Below are 25780 nucleotides of genomic sequence, written 5' to 3' on the forward strand. Positions count from 1 at the left end.
ACGGTCGGCCGCGCAATCCGCGCGTGACGCGTGGCTGAGCCAACGGTCAGATGGAGGCACCGGACTGTCCGGTGCGCCAACGGCTCCAGGACTGCAACGGTCGACTGCTCCATTTCTGGAAGGAAATCGGGCACCGGACTGTCTGGTGCGCCACCTGATAGAAGGCAAGATTTGCCTTCATGGATTGCTTCCAACGGCTCCTAGGCCCCTTGTGCCTATAAAAGGGACCTCTAGGCGCCTCAATCAGAAGAACAAGTGCAGCCAACAAGTGTAGACATCACTCGAATCAATTCTCACTCTCCCTCTTGTGTGTATCTCTCTAGTTTGTGTAGAAGGCAAAGGTATAAGACTTTAGAGAGAGGAGAAGTGCTGCTAAGAGCAAGAGCAAGAGCAAGGTCTTGAGCGTAATGTTACTCTGCCGGAGTGCTGTCAAGAAGTTTGTAAAGCAGCCGCGGTTTCTGTTGTAACTACCTCATCATAGTGGAAGGCTCTATCTGTCTGACTGACAGCTCTGAGCAAACGGAGGAAGGAGTTGAAACAGACTCCAAGCCCAGGTGTGGCTAACTCCAACGAGGACTAGGCAAGCATTTCAGGCTTGGCCGAACCTCGGGATAAATCCTTGCGTCTGTGTGCTCTGTTCCGTATTGTATTCTGACTCTCTGTCTTACCCGCTTTTATATCTGCACTTCACTGCTTACTTGTGGTACTAGCTTTCCTTGAAGTGCAGGATATTCTTAAGACAGGAACTTCAATTCCACTGCAACCTACTCGAAGGGTTCTTCACTCCACTGCGATCCTGTCTTCGAGTAGAGTAAGATTTAAGTTTTAAAGTGATAATTTTTATTCGCCTATTCACCCCCCCTCTAGGCGACATCCAGATCCTGTTCCCGGGCCAAAGGGAACTTTCAAGTGGTGACAAGAAACAAGGCTCGACTTGTGGCAAAAGGTTATGCCCAAGTCGCAGGTTTGGATTTCGAGGAGACTTTTGCTCCTGTGGCTAGGCTAGAGTCTATTCGAATATTATTAGCCTATGTCGCTCACCACTCTTTCAGGTTGTTTCAAATGGATGTGAAGAGCGCTTTCCTCAATGGGCCAATCAAGGAGGAGGTGTACGTGGAACAATCCCCTGGCTTTGAGGATGACAGGTATCCCGACCACGTTTTTAAGCTCTCTAAGGCGCTCTATGGACTTAAGCAAGCCCCAAGAGCATGGTATGAATGCCTTAAAGATTTCCTAATTGCTAATGCTTTCAAGGTTGGGAAAGCCGATCCCACTCTTTTCACTAAGACTTGTGACGGTGACCTTTTTGTGTGCCAAATTTATGTCGATGACATAATATTTGGTTCTACTAATCAAAAGTCTTGTGAGGAGTTTAGCAGGGTGATGACTCAAAAGTTTGAGATGTCTATGATGGGTGAGTTGACCTACTTCCTTGGGTTCCAAGTGAAGCAACTCAAGGATGGCACTTTCCTCTCCCAAACGAAGTACACTCAAGATCTTCTCAAGAGGTTTGGGATGAAGGACGCCAAGCCCGCGAAGACACCGATGGGAACCGACGGACATGTCGACCTCAACAAAGGAGGTAAGTCCGTTGATCAAAAGGCATACCGGTCTATGATAGGTTCCTTGCTTTATTTATGTGCTAGTAGACCGGACATTATGCTTAGTGTATGCATGTGTGCTAGATTTCAATCCGACCCCAAGGAATGTCACCTTGTGGCCGTTAAGCGAATTCTTAGATATTTAGTTGCTACGCCTTGCTTCGGGATCTGGTATCCAAAGGGGTCTACCTTTGACTTAATTGGATATTCAGACTCCGATTATGCTGGATGCAAGGTTGATAGGAAGAGTACATCAGGGACGTGCCAATTCCTAGGAAGGTCCCTGGTGTCTTAGAGTTCAAAGAAACAAACATCCGTTGCTCTATCCACCGCTGAGGTCGAGTATGTTGCCGCAGGACAGTGTTGCGCGCAACTACTTTGGATGAGGCAAACCCTCATGGACTTTGGCTACAATCTGAGCAAAGTCCGACTCCTATGTGACAATGAGAGTGCAATTTGCATGGCAGATAATCCTATTGAACACAGCCGCACTAAGCACATAGACATCCGGCATCACTTTTTGAGAGACCACCAGCAAAAGGGAGATATCGAGGTGTACCATATTAACACTGAGAACCAGCTAGCCGATATCTTCACCAAGCCTTTAGATGAGAAGAGGTTTTGCAGGTTGCGTAGTGAGCTAAATGTCTTAGATTCGCGTAACTTGGATTGATCTATAGCATACATGTGTTCTATGCCTTTGATCATGTTACTTCATGCATTTATGTGATTCTTTGATTATTTATGGTGCTCAAGTTGTACAAGGGATTCCTGGACCTCACAAGTCCATGTGTGAATGATGCACATATTTAGGGGGAGATGTGCTACAACTTGACCCTTCGAGACTAACCTTTGTGTTTGAGTATTCTTGATGTAGTCTCAAAGGTGCATTGAAAGGGAAAATGGACTTGGACGTTGCAAAGACTTCCACTACACTCCGGTATTAGTGTATTTACTTCCAAGTTCATATCTATGCTCTTATTGCCTTTTTGCTCTTAATTGACATTTTTGGTGAGGCAATGGGGTTAAAGGGCCAAGAATAATCCAGTTTTGGTGCTTAATGCCAAAGGGGGAGAAATTAAGGGCCAAAGCAAGCAAATGGATCAGCTACCACTTGTGAATTTTGAAAACAATAGAGTTAGAACTTTTGATTTGCCAAAATACTCTAATTGCAAAATTTGGTCTCTTGTGGGGGAGAATTTTGATTATGGAAAAAAGGGGGAGTTTTTTTGGCTCTTGATCATTTTTACTCTTGGATTATCTCTCTTGATGCCTAAACAAGCGTGTTTGACTTAGAGATAGGAAAATGAATTTGATTTTTTTGCAAAAACAAACCAAGTGGTGGCAAAGATTGATCCAAATATGTCAAAACTTGTGCAAAGACAATTTTGTTCTCAATTGCATTGATGTTGCATTTCTTTTGGTTGCTTTTGGAGGTGTTGGCATAAATCACCAAAAAGAGGGAGATTGAAAGGGAAATATGCTCTTGGGCAATTTCTATTATGTTTTGGTGATTAAGTGCGAAACACATTCAATTTAGTATTGGAGGTGTTGGCATAACTAAGTTTTGTGGTTATTAGTGTTGAATTTTACAGGATCACCTATTCACCCCCCCTCTAGGTGCTCTTAGTGTTATCAAGGGATTTCTGGTCCATAATGTCTTAGTAGACATAGGCAGTGCAGCAGATATCATCTTTTCAAAGGCTTTCAGGCAAATGCAAGAGCCAGAGGATAAGATACATGATGCAACACACCCTCTTGTGACTTCGGAGGAAAATAGATTGTGGCACTTGGCAAGATAACAATGTCAGTTATCTTCAGCTATGTTCATAACACAAGAACAGAACAGGGTGTCTTTGACATTGTTGATATGGAGTATCCATACAATGCAATCATTAGCCGAGGGACACTTAATGCCTTTGAAGCAATAATTCATCTAGCATATCTTTGCATGAAGATACCTTCGGAACAAGGGCCCATTGCTGTACACGAGAGTCAAGAAAGTTGCCAGGAGAGTTGAAGGGAGTTGGACGGATTCAAAGGCTATTCATAATATACATGAAGCTGAAGCTTATCAATAGTATAAGCATAAAAGAGAGAAGGCTGCCTCAGCAGATCAATCGAAGCCTATGCTTTTATGTGAAGACATAGCAGAGCAAAAAGTATTGCTGGGATCCCAACTGTCTAGTGAACAGGAAAAAACTTTGTTAAGATTCTTGTTTAACAACAAATATATTTTTGCCTGGATAGCCAATGATCCCTATGGTGTTAATAGAGACGTTATTGAGCACTCACTCAATGTGGACCCGTCCTTCAGACCAAGAAAGCAGGGGCTTCGGAAAATGTCCGATGATAAAGCCGAAGGTGCACGAAATGAAGTGAAGAGACTTCTAAGTGCCAGCGTCATCAGAGAAGTAACATACCCAAAGTGGCTGACCAACACTGTCATGGTAAAGAAAGCTAATGGAAAATGGAGAATGTGTATCGACTTCACAGATCTCAACAAGACATGTCCGAAGGATGAATTCCCACTACCAAGAATAGATTCCCTTGTGGATGCAACAACTTCTTCAAAACTCATGAGTTTACTGGATTGCTACTCGGGTTATCATCAAATCTGGATGAAGAAGGAGGATGAGCCAAAGACAAGCTTCATAACTCCTAGTGGTACCTATTGTTACCTTTGGATGCCTGAGGGGCTCAAGAATGCTGGAGGAAGCTTCAGCAGAATGACCATCAAGGTTCTTCACTCCCAAATTGGCAGGAATGTGCTGACATATGTCGATTATATCATAGTAAAAAGCACAAAGCAAGAAAACCATGTTGCTGATTTGCAAGAAACATTTGCCAATTTCAGACAAGCTGGTCTCAAGCTAAATCCAGATAAATATGTCTTTGGAGTGAAGAAGGGTAAGTTTCTTGGTTGTCTGGTATCAACAAAAGGCATCGAAGCAAACCCAAGCAAGATCGAAGCTATCCTTCGGATGGAGCCACCAAATTCAAAAAAGGGGGCTCAACGGTTAGCAGGAAGGCTGGCATCGTTAAACAGATTCATTTCAAGATCAGTAGAGAGGAATTTACCTTTCTTTGAAATACTGAAATCAGCCAAAGTCTTCCAATGGGGTCCAACTCAGCAGAGAGCCTTCGAAGAGCTGAAGCAGTATCTGATAGATCTGACAACTCTAACCCCACCTTCATTTGGAGCTCCGTTACTTCTCTATGTAGCTACTTCCCATGCTGTGGTTAGTGCAGCACTTGTACAAGACAAACAAGAGGGCTAGGTAAAAAAGCAAGCACCGGTATACTTCGTTTCTGAAGTACTCAACCCTTCAAAGAAAAATTACATAGAGTTGGAGAAGGTACTGTATGCTGTATTGATGGCCTCCAGAAAGCTTCGGCATTACTTTCAAGCATATCACATAATAGTGCCTTCATCGCAACCCCTGAAGGACATAATGAGGAACAGAGAAGCTATAGGAAGGATCGAGAAATGGGCCGCGAAACATAACTAATTCACCATTGATTACATGCACAGATCCTCAATACAATCTCAGGCGTTAGCAGACTTCATTGCTGATTGGACGCCAGGGGCTTAGAATGAAGAAGCAACAAAAGATGCCGAAGCTTGGACGGTATTTTGCGATGGATCTTGGGGGACCTTTGGTGCAAGGGCAGCTGCCATTCTAGTTGCACCTTCTAAAGTTAGAACATGTTATGCAATAAAGTTAGATTTCAGCTATACAAATAACATTGCTGAGTACGAAGCTCTTCTTTTAGGGCTTCAGAAGCTAAATGCAATGGGAATAAGAAGGGCAATCCTCAAAACTGATTCGCAAGTTATCTCGGGTCATGTGGATAAAAGCAGTAAGGCAAGAGACCCGAAGCTTGAAAAGTATTTGGATGCAGTCCGAAGGTTGGAAGCTTCTTTTGAAGGTTTTTTTGTAAAAAACATCCCAAGGGGAGAGAATGAGCATGCAGATTTATTAGCTAAATTAGCGGCACAGGGGCTCCCTTTGCCTTCAGAAGTATTTTTTGAAACAATAAAAGCACATTCAGTCGAGCTCATGGAAAGAGCAGTGCTCACCATCTCACCTGTACACAGTGAAAACTGGAGGACCGAAATAGTATCCTTTCTCCGGGGCAACTGTTTTTCAGAAGATAAAGCTTATAACAAGAGAATGGAAGCAAGGACAAGACCTTATGTAATAATAGAAGGGGAGTTATACAAGCATGGAGTTTGCTCCCCGTTGCTCAAATGCTCGTCTAGAACTGAAGGACTGGAATTAATGAAGGAGATACATGCAGGCTTATGTAGAGCCCACATTGGGTCTAGACCTCTACTTGGAAAAGTTTTCAAACAAGGTTTTTACTGGCCGAAGGCAGCTTCGGATGTGGCAGATTTAGTTCAGAAATGTGAAAATTGTCAAAGATGTGCCAGAGACCAGAAACAACCTTCGTCTTTAACTCAGCTAATACAACCAACGTGGCCACTGCAAAGATGGGGTTTGGATTTGTTAGGGCCACTACCACCAGCGCAAGGCAGCCTAAAATATGTTGTGGTGGCAGTGGAATACTTTTCTAAGTGGATTGAAGCAAAGCCTTTGGCTACAATAACTTTGGCCATAGTGCAAAAATTCTTCTGACAGAACATAGTTCGTCGCTTCGGTGTACCGAAGGCTATCATTATTGATAACGGAACTCAATTCGATGCTGAAACTTTTAAAACTTTTTGTAGCCAAATTGGCACAAAAATACACTTTGCATCAGTGAGGCACCCAGAGTCAAATGGGTTGGTAGAAAGGGCAAATGGAATCATAATAACAGGAATAATGAAGTCAATCTTCAAATCAGCCGAAAGGGAAGTGACCAGATGAATTAATAAAAGTGGTTTGGAGCCACAACACCACTGTATCAAGGGCAACAGGGTTTACTCCATTCAAGCTTCTGTTTGGTGACGAAGCAATAACACCGGAAGAAGCAAGAATGTGTTCAATAAGAACCTTAGCTTTGACGGAGGATGAAGCCGATTGCCAAGTAACAAAAGACACCATAGAAGGGACCAGACTTTAGGCATAGAGCACATCAATAAATACCAGGTCGAAACAATAAAATGGTGTGACAGAAAAGTTCGATTGAAAAATATCAAGCCAGGTCATTTGGTGCTTCGAAGGATAGCTAACCCTGATACAGTGGGGAAGCTTCAGCTAAAATGGGAAGGCCCTTTTTTGGTGGTATCTTCGTCGAGACCCGATTCTTACAGACTGAAGGACATGGACGACAACGACATACCCATGTTTTTGAATGCCGATGAACTTCGACGTTATTATGTGTAATTGATGTAATTTTCTTATTTTCTTCTCCTATGGCACCCTTTTCCTTTCAGGGGGGAGAAAGGTTTTTAATGGGGCCATAGGTAGTAATTTCCATTTTTTGTTTAGCCCTATGCAATACAAGGGCCAAATTCCCCCAAGAATGTAACATATAATATCAGAATCCGCACCATCGAGTGCAAAAAGAACAAGGAGAAGCTCAAAAGTCGTCCCTAAGGGGATGCAGAGCTAAAGTGTCACCTGGAGGGTGACGAAGCTACAAAAGTCATTCCTAAGGGAGCGCAGAGTAAGTTCCCAAGCTCAAAAGTCGTTCCTAAGGGAATGCAGAGCTTAAATGCCACTGAAATAGAAGGTGAAGAAGCTCAAAAGTCGTTCCTAAGGGGATGCAAAGCTTAAATGCCAGCGAAATAGAAGGTGAAGAGACTCAAAAGTCGTTCCTAAGGGGATGCAGAGTCTGGGTGTGGTTTCGTGTGTGTTTGGCTCATACATTTGCATGTTCCATCACATCATTCTTTGCATTCATACAAACATTCATTAGACATTCGTAGGATCATCATTATCATGACATGAAGCACATGCGTTAACAGGAAAGTAAAAAGAACCCTGTCTTTGGTGACAAAATGCTTTGTTGAATACGAAGATGCTTCGATGTGAACAAAAAGAAGGAAAGGTGTTTTTCGCCTTCGGCTCAAAAAATGTAAGTGTGGGTTTCGTCCACAGCAAAGCAATTCACACATGAACGAAGAGGTAAAATTATATTACAAGGTATGGACAAATATGTACAATGTTGTGTTCAACTCTCAATTACAATCTTTCGCCAAATAATGCAAAGAGGTCCCAAGTTTTCTACAGGTAATTACAAAAAGAAGCTCTAAGATCCTTTAGCCCTTCAGAACAAGCTTCAGCTCAGCAACCTTCGGCGCCATCATCCTGCATGTTAGCGTATGTGTATATGGGCCAGACCCACTAGGGGCCCACTAGGGTTATATACCCTATAGCCGCTAGGGTTTCACTGCATACTTTGTACTATTCACTCACATGGTATGAGCCGGTTCTCCCTCCAGCCGCCGCCCATCCTCCTCCAGCCGTCGCGCACTGCTCCCCCTCCTAGTCGGGCGTCCTCATCCTAGCCGCCACACGGTGGACGTTGCAGCTGCTGCTCGCCCTCTTCCTGTCCCCTCTCTCTTCCCCAGCCACAGTTCCCCTTCCCCCATCCACACAGCTGGTGTCCAGTTGCAGCCGCCCTTGCTAGGTTCTTCCACCGACGGTGCGCGCGGACCTCCAGCCGTGCCCTGCCCCGTCGGACATCCCCCATCCTCCATGGCGGGCTGGCCGCTGCCCCCTACCCTCTTTCCCAACGCCGGTGAGGCCTTTCCTCCTCTTCCTCTCTCCTCCCGTGCCGCTTTGGCGCCCACGGCTGGCGCGCCGCCAGGTTTTCCTAGGACCACAACGCTCGTCTCTCCCATCACCGGTGCGTCGCCGGACATCCCCACCCCTCCGGCGAACCCCCTCCTGACCGCAGCTCCGCCACCGGGCCTTGCTGCACCTCCGACGCCCTATCTCCCCACGGACGGCGTGTCGTCGGGGCCCACCGCACCTCCGGTGGCCCTTCCCAATACGGCAGGGGCGCTGCCGCGCGCCCCCTTTTCCGTGCCCCCTTCCCTGCTACGGGCAGCACGTCGCCGGCTATCATTCCATCCCCGTGGCCCATTTCTCCAGTCCTGCACACCCCATCGCTGCTCCCCATGCGCCATCGGGGCACGCCTTCGTCCTCACCGCTGCGTTGCCCCCACCGTCGAGCCACCTCCGCCGATGCCAATCCAATCCACCACCCTCGTGGCCACCTCTGGCCTCGACGGGTCTCGATCTGCTCTTGCGTTCTCCCTACCAGAAGCCGCCTTGCTAGCGCCAGGCTTTCCACATATTCCACTCGACATGATTGGCGGGACCCCCATGCGTGGCTGTCCCCTGTCGACCACTATCTACAGTCAGTCGTCCGCCATCACCTCCTCTCTACATGCTCCTTCGGATGATGCTGCTGCCCTTCTCGCTGCCACCCGGGCGGCCGTTACCGCTGCTCGCCAGCGGGCTCAGGACGCCGCCCGCACCCTTGAGCAGGAGCAGACAGTTGTCGACGCCATCGAGCGCCAGTACGCCGAGACCTACCGCCATCTCGCCGGCAAGGGCATGTCGGATGGTTCCCCCACATCCGCTCACCACAACGCCGACACCTTCGAGCCCGCGCCCGCCTCGGCCTCCACCCTTCACGCTCAGGCAGCGGCCCTCACCAGCATCCGGGCAACCGTCACCGACGTTCTTGCTCCGGACTCCACTCAGTACCCCCAATGGCGCGATTAGGTCCTTCAGACCCTTCGTCGGTCCGCCCTCACCGACCACGTCCTATCAACGGTCCCTGACCCGTCAGAGGATTGGCTTTTGATGGACGAGGTGGTGCTCTCCTGGATCAACTGCACCCTCATGGCCAAACTTCAGGACATCGTTCGCGTGCCGGACGATACTGCTCACCGGATCTAGGGTGCCCTTGAGGCTTAGTTCCTCGGCCATTGCCAGACTCGGATCTTGTACCTCGAGACCACCTTCCGTCAGCTTGCTCAGGGCGATCTCTCTGTGGATAAGTACTATCGTTAGATGAAGACAATGGCAGACACTCTCCGCACCCTCGGCACCCCCATCACCGACGAGTGCCTCGTGCTCAACCTCCTCCGTGGCTTGAGCCCTCACTTTGATCAGGTGACACCCACCCTCACCCGCATGAAGCCTTTTTCCACCTTTGTGGAGACCAAGAATGATATGCTTCTCGAGGAGCTTCGCCTCTCTGCCACTGCTACCACCGCCCCCGCCACGACGCTCTACAGCGCCCCTCGGGCTACCCCCTCTGCCTCCGGGGGGGGGGGGTTCCTCTTCACCGCACTCCGGTCCCCCTCCGCCTGGAGCTCTTCTACAACCTACTGGCTCCAGGGGGTCGCAAATGTTAGGCTTCCCTTCCCCTGGTTCAGGCTGCAGAACCTATCTTTTACCTTAGGTTGGTTTGTTAACTATTTTAGCATGAGTACACCCAACCTTCAAGAATGCAGCAGCTGTGCCACGAGAAGTTAACAAAGCACAGAAATCCCCGTGCCTAGTTATAACTTCATCGAGTGCTTCAACTTCGTTTTCAATGTGCTCGAAGGCTTTGGGTATATCTTCAGCCGAAGGAGTAATTTCTTCAGAACTAGCCCCAACCGAGTTGAATATTCCTTTTAGTCGGTTCACACAGCTGGTGGCGAAATCCGTGCACTTATTCTGAAGGTCTTTCAATGACTCCTGCAGCTTCGTATATTTCTCAGCTTTGGCTTCAACTTTTGCTTGCAGTTCTTTTGTTTCTTGCTTGAAGCGCTCTGATTCTTTCTTTAAAATTGTTTGAGCATTATCAACTTCCTCGTTTAATTTAGTATTTTGAGACTATACTTTTGCGAGGGAGCCTTCAGCTGCTCACAACAAAAAATCTTTGTCCTCTAGAGAAGCTTCAAGATCCGTTATCTTGTTCTCCAAGCCTTCAATTATAATTTCGTTTTTCTTATCTTCGTTATCCTGCTGCATTTTCAAAGCTTTGCTCAGCAGCATGCTCTGCAACAACAAGTCATGGTCAGAACATTTAATTCACTGCGAAGATAATAATAATAATAACAACCTAGTCAAAGGCCTCACCTTGAAGCTAGAATAAAAATAAGCTACCGACAATATGTTGCCGTTGGTAGCAGCCGATATCAGCCTCTAGCTTCGGAAGGCCAACACTCTTGGATAGAGTGCCGACTATCTTCGCCCCGGCGCAGTCGCGGATGCATCCTAGGATCTCCTCGTCAACCCCCCTGAAGAGCAAAGCCCCTGGTTGATATCCGCAGGATACAACAAATTCCCACAACTCTAACTTGTCCTCTTCAGACAATCCTTGGCCGCCTAGGTGCCGAAGATCGAAGCATCTTTCGCCCGAAGGACTAGCATCAATTTCCCTTTCTTTGCTTGGCGCTGCGGCCATTTCTTCTTCTATAGCCACATCTTTAACCACATCTGATATGAGCCTATCAATATCTGACATTGTTGTTTTGGCTTCATCAGTGTCTCTGGCTTCGGCAGCAGCATCAGCTTCGGCACCCACAGCAGTCACTATTTTAGCCACTGAGGCTGAAGGCGGTGTTCGCTCGATGGCTTGCATCACGTTAACTATTTGTCATTTCTTTTGCCCTTCAATCTTCTCCTCTGCAGCCGAAGGTTGTTCTTTCTTCTGTAAAAATTGTGTCAGTTCTGATCCTAGAGGATTTAGCAGCTTGAGATGCGGGGAATCAGTCATTACCTTTAAAATTTCTGCTACTTCGGCAGCAGAGGGCGTTGAAGGAGCTTCTTCTCCTGTCTCATCCACCTTCGGCTCAGTAGAGGGCGTTGTATCAAGCTTTCGCTTTTTAGAGATTGTCGCTTTCGGCTCAGGAGCTGTTTTTGTTTTCTTCACAATTTTCTCATCTTCCTTTATTAGCCGAGTAGCTTGCCTACTCAGGATGCTGACAATCCTTTTCCTTTTCACCCCTTCGACCCCTTTATCAAGCCTTTTATAGTCTGGGTATTCAAAGTTTAACGCGTCCATCACCCGATTCAGCCTTAGTTTTGGCCGGGTACCGAAGGCAGTAGTCATCAATTGGTCCTCTTTCTTGGTGTAGTTGCCATGAATTTCATTGCACATTGTTTCGATCATTTCTAGCCACTCTTTGCATGGCTTCTTGAATTGTTTCTCAAATTTAAATCGGTAAGGGAGCCAAACAAGTTCATACTTGTTGCCCCCTCCTTCTTAGGCATTCCCCAGCCACTAGAAGTCAGAAATATTTTATTTGCCAAGTACTCTTGCACCAGATCTCTAGTGCTGACTTCGGCTGCTACCACTCTGAACTCTACTTTGACTACCTGGCATGGGGAGCCAAGATGCATGTGGCACAAGGTCCTTGTCATCCTAAAGCTCAATTTCAATGGACTCATAACCATAGTCATTAGCTTCTCCCTCCTCATCTGCCTTTATGTAAAACCATTCGCTTTTCCAACCGGTCGGGCACTTGGTACGATAGCCGAGAATCGGGGCCTTCATATCCTTCCGATACGCAAAGTTGTAGCAACCGAAGTTCTCATGAAGACCATCCGCTCTGGCCTTCGTTTGATAGTGCAACTCGTGCACCCAGCAGAAAGCTTCGACATTGGGACTCATACCCTTACTTCGGAGGGCCCATATGTAGACACTAAGTCTAACGATTGCATTGGGTGTGAACTGATGAAAGTATTTCTCAAAATTTTTCAAAACTTCTTCAATCATCTCATGCAGGGGGAAACGAAGTCCCGCCCTGAAGAAGCTTTTAAAGAATATGATTTCATCATCTTTTGGTTCTGGAATCACCTCTTCCCCAGCAAACCGGACAAGCTTGCTCTCGGCCTTCCCAAAGTAGCCCAATTTCTTCATCATAACCATGTCGTCTGCCGTCACAGTAGATTTACCAAATTCAATGTGGTTGGGTTTCATTGGGCTCAGAATAGTGTAGTCCTCTTCATCTTCGTTCTCACTTCCTCCTTCAGCTACGATCTGTTCAGCTTCAGCAATCGACGTACCTTCGGCAACAGCCTCCTCTGGCACAACAAGACCCGATTGCCTCATCAATTCTGATATTGGAGCTATTTCGGTCACTTCGGTCTCGCCCCCCTCACGAGACATCCTAGTGGTGGATCGTATTCTGGCCATTTCAGTGTTTACGCTTTTTTAATACGAAGCTGATCTCAAGTGACGAAGCGTTTGCTCGAAAATGCAATACAGGAAGCTTCGACTATGGTTAAAAATTTTTAACAACACAACAGTGCAATGGTAATGAATGATGTGGTAACTCCTCACCAACCCGTCTATTTATATAGCGCTGCATGAGGATAAGGCGAACCACCATACCGCTCACACTGGCTGAGCGGTGGACTGTCTGACGTCCAGAATATTATAATCGTTTCTCGACAACGAGCTCAGGGAAGGTGTTTTCAGACCTTCGGCATTCCGAAGCCTTCGTATTTTTCGCGGATCGAGCTCGTTACGAAAAATGATCTAGCACCGCGAAGGGACTACTGTTGGGGTCTTCTTTCCTGCCGAAGGTCCCCAAGGCGAAAACACCTTCGACAAAATACTACAAAGGTATACACGACATGAAGATACAACCAGAAGATGATGCGGATAGGAGACGAAGCTATGACTGAAGGAGCTTCAGCTTAGCATTATGATGAAGGCGAAGGACGATACTGACTTAAGGAGGAAAAGACTATCTAGTTCTTAATAGTTCACATTATGATTACAATTAATTACTAGGAATATGAATGTAATTTTGTCTGGGTTGCGTCCCGTGCCTATAAATAGATGAACAGTACCCACGCACTGTTCACGCTATATTGTAATCACTCTTGTGTTGCTCTCGCACCGTCACCTTCCGATAAGCCGAAGGTATCAATGTAATATAAATATTGTTGATTGTTTATTCATATTTGTAAAATGAGAATATAAATAACTTACTGATTCATAATCGTTATTTATATTCTTTTGTATCTCATGTACTCTTATTTATATTTGTTCACTGAGATGATGAATGTATGCCCTTCATGACAATTGTGTTGTCTTGTTCTTAATGCAAAGCATTTGAGAACAAGGACCAACACTACCTATTACCATACCCACCACCCTATCAATTTTCACTATTATTTTGAATTTTGAATCAAATTTACATCGAATTTTGAATCAAATTTACATGTTTTGTGAATGGTGTGATTCGAACTCGCAACCTCTCTCGCGCATACCCTCCTCTACCACAACACGACTACATCAATTATGTCTGTATTACGTTTTCATTCATCATGTAATATAACAAACCAAGAGTAATTTGATTATTTAAGGCACTAAATGAACTCATTTGAAAATGTGAATAACTATAATGTTGCATAACATTTTGAGATCTACAAGTTCTATTTTGATAGTTTCTACATCTAAGGCCATTTACAAAATTTGAATTTCAAATTTAAAAACTTCACATGAATTTTTCAATGATAAGATGATTTCAAATCAAAAAATTGTCAATTACAAAGTTTCATTACATTTCAAGACGTATAACTTTTATTTTGGTGGTTTTTCCATCCAAGGTAGTTTGAAAAATTTAAATTTTAAAATTCAAACATAGTTTTGCATGATAAGATGATTTCAAACCAAAACATTGTTAACTATAAAGTTTCATAACTCTTCAATACCTACAACTTTCATGTTGGTGGTTTTTTCTTTCGAGGTCGTTTTCAAAATTTAAAATTTAAATTTTTTAAATTCAGACATAGTTTTTGTTGACAAGATGACTTCAAATGAAAAGTTGCCAACTATAAAATTCTATAACTTCTCAAGATCTACAAAGTTTATTTTGGTTGTTTGGTTATTTGTTCATCTCACATGATGATTCTAACAATATGCGCAAATCTTATACATCTCTCTCGTAGTTTCATAAACTACGAGAGAGATATAAGTTTTATAAACAAATTTATTTTTATTTTGTTATATGAAGAAATGTTCAAAATATAAATTGTACATCATGATGAGTTATATAAATTTGTAGTTGAAAACTTTTTCATTTGAATTAATTTATTGCTTTAAAATGTGATTTTTAAAGTGTCTTTGCCGAGAGTCAAAAATATAACACTCGGCAAAGTGCACTTTGCCGAGTGTCAAAAATAAAACACTCGGCAAAGAAACTCTTTGCCGAGTGTCAAAAATAAAACACTCGACAAAGAGCTCTTTCGCCGAGTGTTTTCTTTTACCGATGGTTTTTTATGTATCACTTGACAAAGAGCTTCTTTGTCGAGTGCTAAAAAAACACTCGGCAAAATATTTGGTACTCGACAAAGAGCTAAATTCTGGTAGTGAGAGTTTGCACACTTTACCCATAAACCGTGATTCACTTTCTATCCGAGGAGCGCTACTCCCTATATAAGACACACATGCATAAGAACATCATACCATACAAAGGAAACATTATAAAAAAACATGCAATACGAAATAGAGTTCGCTGCTATAGTTACACGAGAAAAATATGATAATCGAAGCTACGCCTAAGAATGTTTATTGTGGTGCAGGAACTGGCGCGACCCTCGACTGCGCGTGACGGGGATGGGGAGCCGAGCCAGTGGGGCAGTGGGCCGCTCGTATCCGAGCGTAGAGTTAGTTTTTGGATTTCTTTTTTCTTTTATTTATCTATTTCGAAATTCCTTTTATTTTTTTTTCTTCACGTAAGTTATTCGAAATATATGAATAAATATATATTTTATAAAATATTCCAAAATTATAATAATTTCAAACAAAACAATATTTACAAATAAAATATTCAATAAATAAATTTTAGATAGATTTCTATTATTAATTAAATTGGGTTTCAAAAAAAAGATTAAATTAAATAGTAAAAACTCTTTTAACACAACAACAACCAAAAATAATGCTCCAGCATGTGATGCAATATTTCAAAACTTCTGTTGGTTTTATCTCGCTAACGCTTAACACTTATATATAATACAAAATAATTCTCTATTAATTAGGAAAAAGAGAAGAAAAGCAAGGAAAGGAGAGGGTAACACCTGAATTTGGTGGATATTTACAAAAGAAATTTTATATCCCAAATTCAGGGTATTACAGTAAGTCTATATATTGTAGGAACATAGTAAAAAAAGTTAGGGCAAAAAGAAAAAATACAAATAAACTTTGCCGAGTGCATGTCAGGAGACACTCGACAAAATAGTGCTTTGCCGAGTGCTAGATCCAGGACACTCGATAAAGTACATTTTTAAAATAAAAAACTTTACAGAGTGCCAGATCGTGAACACTCGGTAAAGAATATAAACTTAACCCTAACTGTGGGCCCATGTTCCCATTCCTCACTCCCAAACCGACCACGTCGCCTCCCTTACCGCATCGCCACCGTCGACGCGGTGCAGGAGAGGGATCCGAAGTGGAAAACCTCTCCCGTGTTGAAGATGATTGTGGTGTTGAAGATGACTGCCATGGAGTCGTTGTGAATCGATGTCATGACTAGTCCCAACTACGCACTACTTTGTTACGATTGGCGACATCTCTATGTTTTCTAGGGTTTAGCTCCTGTACCTGCGGTGTATATAAACAAGGGGCAATGCCCCTCAAAACGTCGATGTTGTTTCCTATCGGCCAAACACACTAAACCAATTATTTAGACCCTAGATTGTTCGGAAGACCGTAAACCACTGTCCAATTATTGCAAGATCTACATCGACCTCTTCAAATCATTTTTCTCCTAGTTTGATGATGATTAGAACATCTATTTCATCCATATCAACCTTGCTGTATCTACAAACCTTTGTTAATATCTAAGATCAATTAAACATTCATTTATGTTAGTGATCATGTTTAATCTAAAAGTCTAAGATCTTGTTTAATCTAATATAATTTTAACAATTGGTAACAAAAGCCTACTTAAATATTAGCATGATCCTATGTGAGAATAATCGGTTCTATTTTATGTCTCTGATAAGTTCTTTTTTTATTAGCTTAGTAAAATTGTTTTTTTAGACTGTGAGATCGTATACCAGATTGTTTTTAGTCACATGTAACATTTGTACCGAAACCAATCTGTTAACAACTTAGGTGTCTAATTATTATGTCGTGAGCACGCAATCGGCACGACTAAGATCCAATTTCATTTTTTAGACTAACACTTGACTCGTATTCTTTGCTAAGTGTTACAGACACTCGGCAAATACCTTTTTGCACTCGGCCGAAAAAAAACACTCGTGAAATAACTTGGCACTCTGCAAAGAATCGGATTCCAGTAATGTAATATGTAGATCAGGCTCAGTTTAAGATGGATTTAGTTTTAATGTAAAAGAATCATGTTGGTCTACATGTTTACATTGAGATTATATCTATGGTTCTTTTCTGTTAAAGCCTAAGTTCATAGTTATGTGGTAGTTAGCCCTAAGATAGCTCGTATTTTTTATGGTTATTTGATATATACTCTCAATTACTAGAGCTATAAGATGCTAAATAAATCCTAAGACATCTAATTATATGCAACCACATGCCTAAGTGCTTTCATTAACATGGTTAAGATCTAAGTTCATACTTAACTCGGCTATTTAAGTTCTAATTGTACCCATGTTTAACCAAATTGATCTCCAAATTAGGCTTAATCTTAAGCGACTAAAGGTGACTTCCATCAAATCAAATCAAGAAAAAGCATGGAGGAGAGGAGTTAGACCATTTTACAAAACTGGCAGGCGAGAGCGACGTGGTGGCTTCTGATTAGTTCACGTGTGCGGTCGTTGTAACTAACCGTTTTTACTCTTTGGAGTCCAAAAATAAAAAAATTTGCAAAAAATTGTGAATTTTATTCTCAATCCCTCTATAAATACCCCTACCGGCAGTGACCTATAGTGCGCTTTTGAAGTGTTAAAATCTTGGTTCAACATTATAGCAGCTCCTCGACTACGTTCTTACTTCCAACGCACTCTTGGGTTGATTATTATGTAATTTTTTAATTGTCATATAACTTTCTTTTTAATTATTACTCACTCCGTTCTAATTTATAATTTATCTTTTTAAATAAAAGCAGCGTCGATGTCTGAAAGTATGGACAGAGACTACCCAGCACTACCATGACTAATTAATAACTAACCCAATCGCATATCATATCCCCCACGTCCGATCCCCACTGATGTGTCAGCCAGCCAGAGGTAGCGCGTATCGATCTTTAATTTCTCCGTTCTAGCTAGCTAGCTGATCGAGAGCTCAATCATCACATTCCACTGCTCAGACTTGCGTCGTGGTCAATGAAAAAAAAAAAACTATACCATGTTGCTGCTAGCTGATCGATTAATCTAAAGGAGGAGAGAGAGAGAGTACCAGTTTGAGCTGGAGGGCCTGGAGCAGAAAGGCTCGTCGATGGTGGAAGTGGAAGTCTGACTAGCATGGACAGAGATGGATGCGCAGACAAGAGCTAGCTACGACGCTAGTAGTGGGGTGTGTGTTGGATCGAATAGCTAGCTATATGATAGAGATCATGCATATATGATGTGTGTACATATGGGAACTCCACCACGGTAGCACCTATGGTTAGAAACTAATCGAAGCTTCCACAACTAGCTGTTTTAATATATATGTTTACAGATTGAGAGAACCACATATTCTATTATTCTACTTAGAATATAGTAGTAGTATTGAACTTGACCACCATCACCACTATCGGAATCTGACTTTTGCTAAGTGCATTTTGTAGGGCACTCGACAAGAATTCTTTGCCGAGCGCCGCACTCGGCAAAGTTCTACTCTCAGTAACGACGACGTTTACCAAGAGCAGGACACTCAGCACAGAAAGTCGCTCGACAAAGACCGCTTTGACGAATGTCAAACACTCGGCGAACACACATCATATATGCATAGTATAGGAACATACCACAAAAAGTTTGGTTTGAAAAAGAAAAAAAAATAAAAATATACTTTATCGAGTGTTCAAGAATAGCACTCGGCAATGCATGGTTTGCCGAGTGTCGGGCTTAAGACACTGGACAAAGAAGCTACTTTGCCGAGCGCCAAAGCCTGACGCTCGGCAAAGGTAACGTCCGTCAGCTATAGACGGGTATTGATGGCCCTTTGTCGAGCGTTGTCGTTCACCGAGTGTTCGGTCTTTGCCGAGCGTCTTTCTGTGCCGAGTGTCCTGCTAAACATGACCGTGAACTTGCCATCCAGTTGTTTAAAAATTATATAAAACACAAACAAAGTCAGAAAATCATGACACTTGTCTACATGTCATGATATCATATGTAGAGGTTGTGATAAAAATTTGAGATTGTTTCAAGAAACTTGAGACACACTATGTGCAAAATGAGAATGACTTAGTAATACTTGAAGGCAATGACATTAATGACCAACTTGCGCTTTCAGATGGTGTTGACGATGAAATGGTTGATAATGATGATGAGACCTATGATCCGGCTAACCCCGACGCATATGAAGATTACTAGAATAAGTGGCACCCTTACGGGCGCCCTATCGAGACAATAGAATTCTTGAGTAAATTGCTATATACCTTTCATATAAATTGTTCTCGAGTTTTGGCAGATTGGGACAATAGTAATAAAATACTTTAGGTGTGCATGAGACTATCACGATAATTAATGAGCATACAATATATGTTGTTCTAACCAGGCACACCAGTCGATGTAGATGCAGATGTACAAACAGAGTGCACAAAATTAAATTCTAGTTGATTCAAAAACATATCAATTTTGTTCTTGAAACTTTAGCATATCAATCTTAAATTTTAACTTTTACAGACGCAGGTAGAAAGATCGGGTGAAGATATTTTTCAATTTCATAAGTTCATTTTTAGGAATAATTATTTTTCACAAATAGCAAATGATCTAAAGCCTGAACATGTCCATTTCAGCTACTGGATAGGTCTTCAAACATTATCAGAAAATAGAACACTAAAGGGCCCAAAATGGATATAGGATTGACAATGTATATATCATTATAGTCTCATAAATGGGAACTAAAACCCCACGTAATTTTTTTGCCATATGTATCTGGGTATTTAATGTGAAAACACTGTCCAACCAATAAAAATATCGTTATACAAAAGATTATGCAGTGAGAACAAATTGATCTCTAACATCAATCAAAACCCCACGTAATTTGTCATGCTAATGCTGCTTAGCTGCTATCTGTAGTCCAAGTGTCCAACGGGGTATTTCAAAACAGTACAACAGGCTGCTTTGGTCAGAGCTCATAGCCTTAGGGAAACCATTGCTATCCGCAAAATGCAAAGAATGATCATGGAATGTGCAGCCTGCGGATTAAAGCGAACGCAAAAGCCAGGCACAAAACTTGACATTAGAAGTAAAAGCCCATGTCCCAATCCTATACCTTCATCTACAGCAAATGTACTTTGACGAGACAATCGACATTAGTACAACAGACACCGCTAAAATCTACTTCTACAGCCAAATGGAACGATCTTTCTTACTGAAAGTGCCGAGGTATAGATCCTTGTTTCCAGCGACGCTTCCAATCCGAGACTGCCATCTTCCATGCTGGTGGTGCCTGTTGAGACGATCTCTAAGGAAGCAAAATGCGGTGGCATAGTAGTCTGTGCAGACGAACCTCATCACCCCTCGGTAGATGGAAGCGCCTCGAGAAAATCCACTGCTTCTCCTGTGTGTGATGGTCAGTATCAGCTTTAGGAAACGCAGGAACACATCGATGAAGCAAGGCTGTTACGATGCACATGCACGCAGAGCACTGACCTTCTTAGATGCGCAACGAATTCTTGCCTTGTCATGCCTTTCATCTCCTCGAGCTCATCTCGATAGTTTTCTACCTACCAAACGAAGTGTGCTATGAAATCCCATCACATGAATAAAGCTACAATTTTCTTTCATGGCACTTACGGGGAAATTGACGTGAGTAGCTGGACCCCAGTATTTCAGAGCAGCCAGATCGTAGCCCTCGCTGCCTTGTCTTCGGTGTCGTAACCACCTAATGACCAGATAAAATAAATAACCTTTCCTGTTTACGGATCTGCTAAACGCAGCTCGAGACAGCTAATTGATCAATAGAAAGCACGATTGGATAGGAAATGATTCTTCTTACCTAGATATACTGTGTGGAGCATGCAACCAATCACATCTAGTCATGGCAAACCCCAGAATCACCATTTCAAAAATATAAAACAAAACCAAAATGTCAGAAATTAAAGGAGGTCTAAGATGATGGGTAAAGGCTTGCTGCATCATTTTATTTTGGGTTTTTGTTAGCTCTCAACCTTGTCTACCTTTTCTAGTCTGCACAAAATTTCAGAATATGGACGAAAATTAATTTCGATAATTTTAGGAATTACTTCAACTGAATTTCTTCTGATTAGATGGTTTGATCCACAAAACTTGACAAGTAAAAATGGATTAGTCTACGTCGTCTAACCTAATTTAACTATAGATGTTGGATGACCCAAGTCTCCACAATAATGGAGTACCTGGAGAGGATTTGCTTATACTATTCATGGATCTCCAACAGTCCATAGCCTGTTTGTAGCCAGGACACCTAGTTTCTTCCAATTCAAAGAGGTAAAAATGGATTGCGACCAAGAAGGTTGCACTTTTGTTTATAAGCTGACATGGTTATCAAGTCTACTCCTTCCGTCTTACAACAAAAACATATCCACAATTTAAAATTTGTCCCAGATAAAAATGTATGTAAAGAGTGTCAGATCATGTAGCAACACTGACCATCTGCTGCAAGTTTAGCTGCAGGCCGAAGAAATAAAAAACAATTTATCAAGAAAAAAAGGAGAAAATGATGGAGGCTCCAGAACCTCCCCTCTCGTTAACAAATGACATATCCTTTTTCATCCTCCCGCACACAGGGTTACTGCTATTTTAATGATTTCAGTGTTCCTTCTTGTCAGCATGAGTGGAAGTGGAATGTTGGTTTTTCTATGGTAGAGGTAGCATTGTCATTTCGTACAAGTGTACTGGTTCAACGGTACATTTTTCTAAAAATCTAATTCAAGGTGTGTGAGCCGTGGAAAATCTGTTATGAGCTAATGGTTAAGCTAAAAACAGTTTGGTTAAAATAACTGTCAACTATGAATTTCATAAAAGCATAACGACGTGGCAATTGGTATAAGGTGCATTGCCTATCCTCATAGTCCATCATCGGCGAGGGGATGGTATGCATGTCCATGATGGTCATCTACTCACAGTGTTAGCCCTAAATATTGTGGTTGTAGTCACTCTCACTTCAGCACATGAGTGGCATCCTACAAGAGTAGGACGCATGACGATAGCAACAACTTAGACGATAGGTGCCGCATCATTGTTTTCATGGAAACGAATCCTCACAATCGCCGAACATTGAAGTAGCCTGTGCCTGCTCCAGTGGATCCAACACAAACAAAACCCTCCATCATTCTCATTCAGTATAAAACAGTCGCGGTTCAAACAGTCTGAACTGTTTGGCCTTAACAGACAGAGCAAATTGTTTCCTCCATAACGAGAGAATAGTTGTCTCATTGATAGGTACAACTGTAGGGGCACCATAAAGGATCCGAGGACCCCCATCATGAATTGTCTGAATCCTCCATCATTCTCATTGTCTGAACTGTTTGGCCCTAACATGAATTGTTGTGATATCTACAGAGTCTATAGTTATTTTTCCTCTTGTTGGCTATTTAAGAAACTATAAAAAAACTAAACCTCCATATTGCAGCGTACATGAATGCTTGAGGACGCGAGCACACACGGCACCAGGGAACATAGTAACGAGGGAACATATTATCTTAAGTAGCATCGTCTCTTCTAAAATGTCTTACTTTGCAAGTTTGGCACAACTACTGATTGAAAATATATATGTATGTAAAAAATACTGAACATATTTGTGAAGCTAAACACGATGCTACTTAAGATAATATGTTGTTAACAGAATAAGATTAATCTTGAAATGGAAACATATGTACAAGTAGAGATTTTTGCAGCAGGGGAACCTTCATTAAAGCAGCAGATGAACATATGCAAATTAGAATCAGCAGACAAACCTAACAGATGGGATATGCAACTGAAACTAATTAAGGACCATCAACTACAAGAGTAGAGCATACCGGAAGCTCTCCAGCACTGAGAAGGCTGTGATAGAGAAGAATTTCCGTGCTGATCTCCTTGATGTCGTCTTTACATATTTCTACCTTTTCAGCTTCTGCTATCTCGTAGATAGCTTCATCCCTTGTTGTCACAAGATACCGACAATCATTATCATAAAGTCTTGTGAAGCGATCAACAATGTCTTGCTCCCAAACATCATCAAGTAGGATTAGCATGCTTCTTCCGACCAATGCCGTCTGGAGCAAACAACAGACATCATCAAGATCTATTCCAGTCTCCTCCTTGAGAGTCATGGAGCCGATCTGCACAAGGAACGTGCAGATCTTCCTAGCAAGGCACTTATGGTATTCGCTTATGCTCCCGTTACATGCTGCCCTGCTGCACCACCTCCTAAAACCAATCTCAATCGCACCATCCACGAAACTAAGTGGCGGATGCTCTAAGTCAGCTCCTGCAGCTCCAGCCACTGGTTGAGGTCGTCCCTGATCAGCCTGGCGTACTTGATGAGCGGGTCACCCACCACGGAGCTAAGCACCAACCTGGCAAACCCCTTCCCTTTGCCCTTGCTGCCCAGCACCTTCCTGGCCTTGGCGACGTTACCGCGTAGCTGGTCCATGAGCCTGCCCAGGCTCTGGAACTGGCGGTCCAGCTGCGGGCCGTGCAGCTTGTGCGCGTGCCGCTGCCTCGACTGCTGCGTTAGCGCGTCGAGGTCAGACACGAAGTCCTCGAGCACCTGCAGCCTCGTCCATTGGAGAGGCTGAGCAAGGCGACGTGCGGCAGATCTGGCCCACCCGCTCCCACCTACGCTTCCGTCTCGGTAGGATGGAAGCTGGGCCCGTCGCGGCGGTGAAGCGAGTGGAGGGCTTCAAAGAAGGCGGAGCAGGAGTTGTAGGGCTGAGCCGGGCGACGGTGGGTTCGCCCAGGGGGCGAGGCGGCGACGGAACAGGAGGAGGAGGAGGCGGTGACAAGCTAGGGTTGGGGCAAGACCGGTGTTCAGGGGACCACGTCGGGGCGCCCAACCGAATCTGATTGGTGTTCGAGGGAGGAGCACGAGCTAAATCACGAAAAGACAGAGGACCGTTATGCAAAACTGCGACCGCGAAACGCGGGGAGAGCTCCAAACGGCTTTAGGTTTTAATAACTCTGATTTTTAATCGATGTAATGCTATATTATTTATTATTTCGCATATGTTTCTAAATACATCTTTTTTATATGTGCTCGTTTGCTTACTCTTAATTGCAGTTTGTTGGACAAAGATGGTGGGCGATGGGATGAGGACGAGGAGGGGGGAGGAGTTTGCACTCATAGGACGGTGGAGGAGGCACAGCAGGACAACGACGTCCAGCAGCAAGTGGAGCAGCAGGCCGTTGTCGATGTGGCGCAGCAGGATGATGACAACGCTCAGCAGGACGCCTCAGGTTCTGGCGCCTTAGGTTCGAGGAATGTCTACCTGCAAGGTCCCACGAGTCTCACTCAGCGTCCTATACTTCGAGACAGGCGGCCGCTGATTCGGCCGGATGGGGAGAGGCATGTAACTTTATGCTCGCTGCTTGTTCATATTATGTGTTCAAATTCATAATATAAAACTAATACTTTTTATTTATCACTTGGACGGGTCTTGGAAGGTTGTGGATAATGCAGGGGGTCACGCCCGCAACCCCAATGGCTTCCTCGACCTTCTATGTAGGGAACACTTCCCTAGACTGGTTGAGTACGCCGGAGTGACAGACCCAACCTATACCTTCGACCACTACGCCGTTGCCCCCGATGCAGTAGATCGGGACGGCAAGGAATTCAACAACAAGACAGAGCGAGTGAAGCAAGAGTTGTGAGTAAGTCTTACTATATTGTAAAATTTGTCGCATTCATTGCACATTCTTGAAATAATGTGTAGATACATTGACTTTGTATACTTGATTTCTTCATATACGATGCTGGTTGCGAGGCCAGGGCGGATGTGGTGGCCACCACGAGCTGTAAGAAGCTCATCGTGGACATGCACTACGAGGCGCGAATCCAGGCCATCGTTAGCTACCATGGCTCTGTCCTTGGGGAGAAGGTGACCAAGCAGGAGGCCCGAACCATGTTGTTGACTAGGGACCATTACTTGCAGGTAAATATAAAAAATTAATATTCATGACAAAATTTTTCCTTAATTTTATCTTCTGATATGTAGTGTACTTGTTTTACTTTGTAGATGATTCCTTATTGGTGCGCCGCGCATCCTCAGTGCTAGAAGCAGATGGTGGATATGTGGTGCTCGCCTGAGTGGGACGAGACGCACAACGCTAGCCGGGAACGACGTCTGATGATGCAAGGTCCCTCCCACCACCAAGGCAGCCACAGCCTCGACAAATATGCAGAAGCATGGGTATACCCTCTTTTTTGTTTAGGTATATAACACGGGATTAGATATGATTTCTGACTATCTCGTCGGTTTTCTTGCAGTTGGCGTCACATGGTGGCCAGCCTTGCACCATCTTCTCAGCTTATGCTATGGCCCACAAGGGCAAGGCGACGTCCGACATCTCCTACAGCCCGGATGACGGACCTGAGGCGTATAGCAACCCTGCCGCCTACATCCGCCTAAGTGAGTACACTGCCATGGCACAGGAGGTCCATGGGCCAGTGTCACACCCGGTTTTAAGGAATGAAGCCGGGTGCATCTCATATATGCGCCAGAGAAGACAACACATATAATAACAGAGTGCATAGAGATAAATGTTATAAATGTACTTATTACATAGCGGAAGTCTTACAAAAATAAATGATAAAATAAAGCGAACTAAATAATAATCCCTGGCACCACAAAGCTGACTGGGAGACGCCACCTAGATCAAGTCGAAAGCCTCAGTGTTAGGCGGCTCCTCTTCGACCACCTGTTCTTCTCCTGTGGGGGGTGTGAGACAGCAAGAGTGAGCTCACACATGTTCATCGCTCAACAAGTTGTGGGGAATAATGTGGCATGAACTCACCAAAGGTGGGAGTTCATGAAGTGTAAGGCTGATTAATGAAATAAGGGTTGAAGCTGAGCATTGCTTTTAGAAGTTGGTCAAAATTTTATTAGCAGTTACTAAGTGTAAGTAAATACCAAACCTTAGAAATAATAAGTAAAAGTAATAGTAAAATAATCCCAA

General features: G+C 43.6%; 1 pseudogene; it reads right to left on the reverse strand.

Moving 5' to 3' along the window:
- Positions 1–22608: 22608 nt before the first annotated feature.
- Positions 22609–25780, reverse strand: part of LOC103628217 (uncharacterized) — a 128755-nt pseudogene continuing 125583 nt past the window's right edge.

Source organism: Zea mays, chromosome 5 (assembly GCF_902167145.1).
Source record: "Zea mays cultivar B73 chromosome 5, Zm-B73-REFERENCE-NAM-5.0, whole genome shotgun sequence".
Lineage (NCBI taxonomy): Eukaryota > Viridiplantae > Streptophyta > Magnoliopsida > Poales > Poaceae > Zea > Zea mays.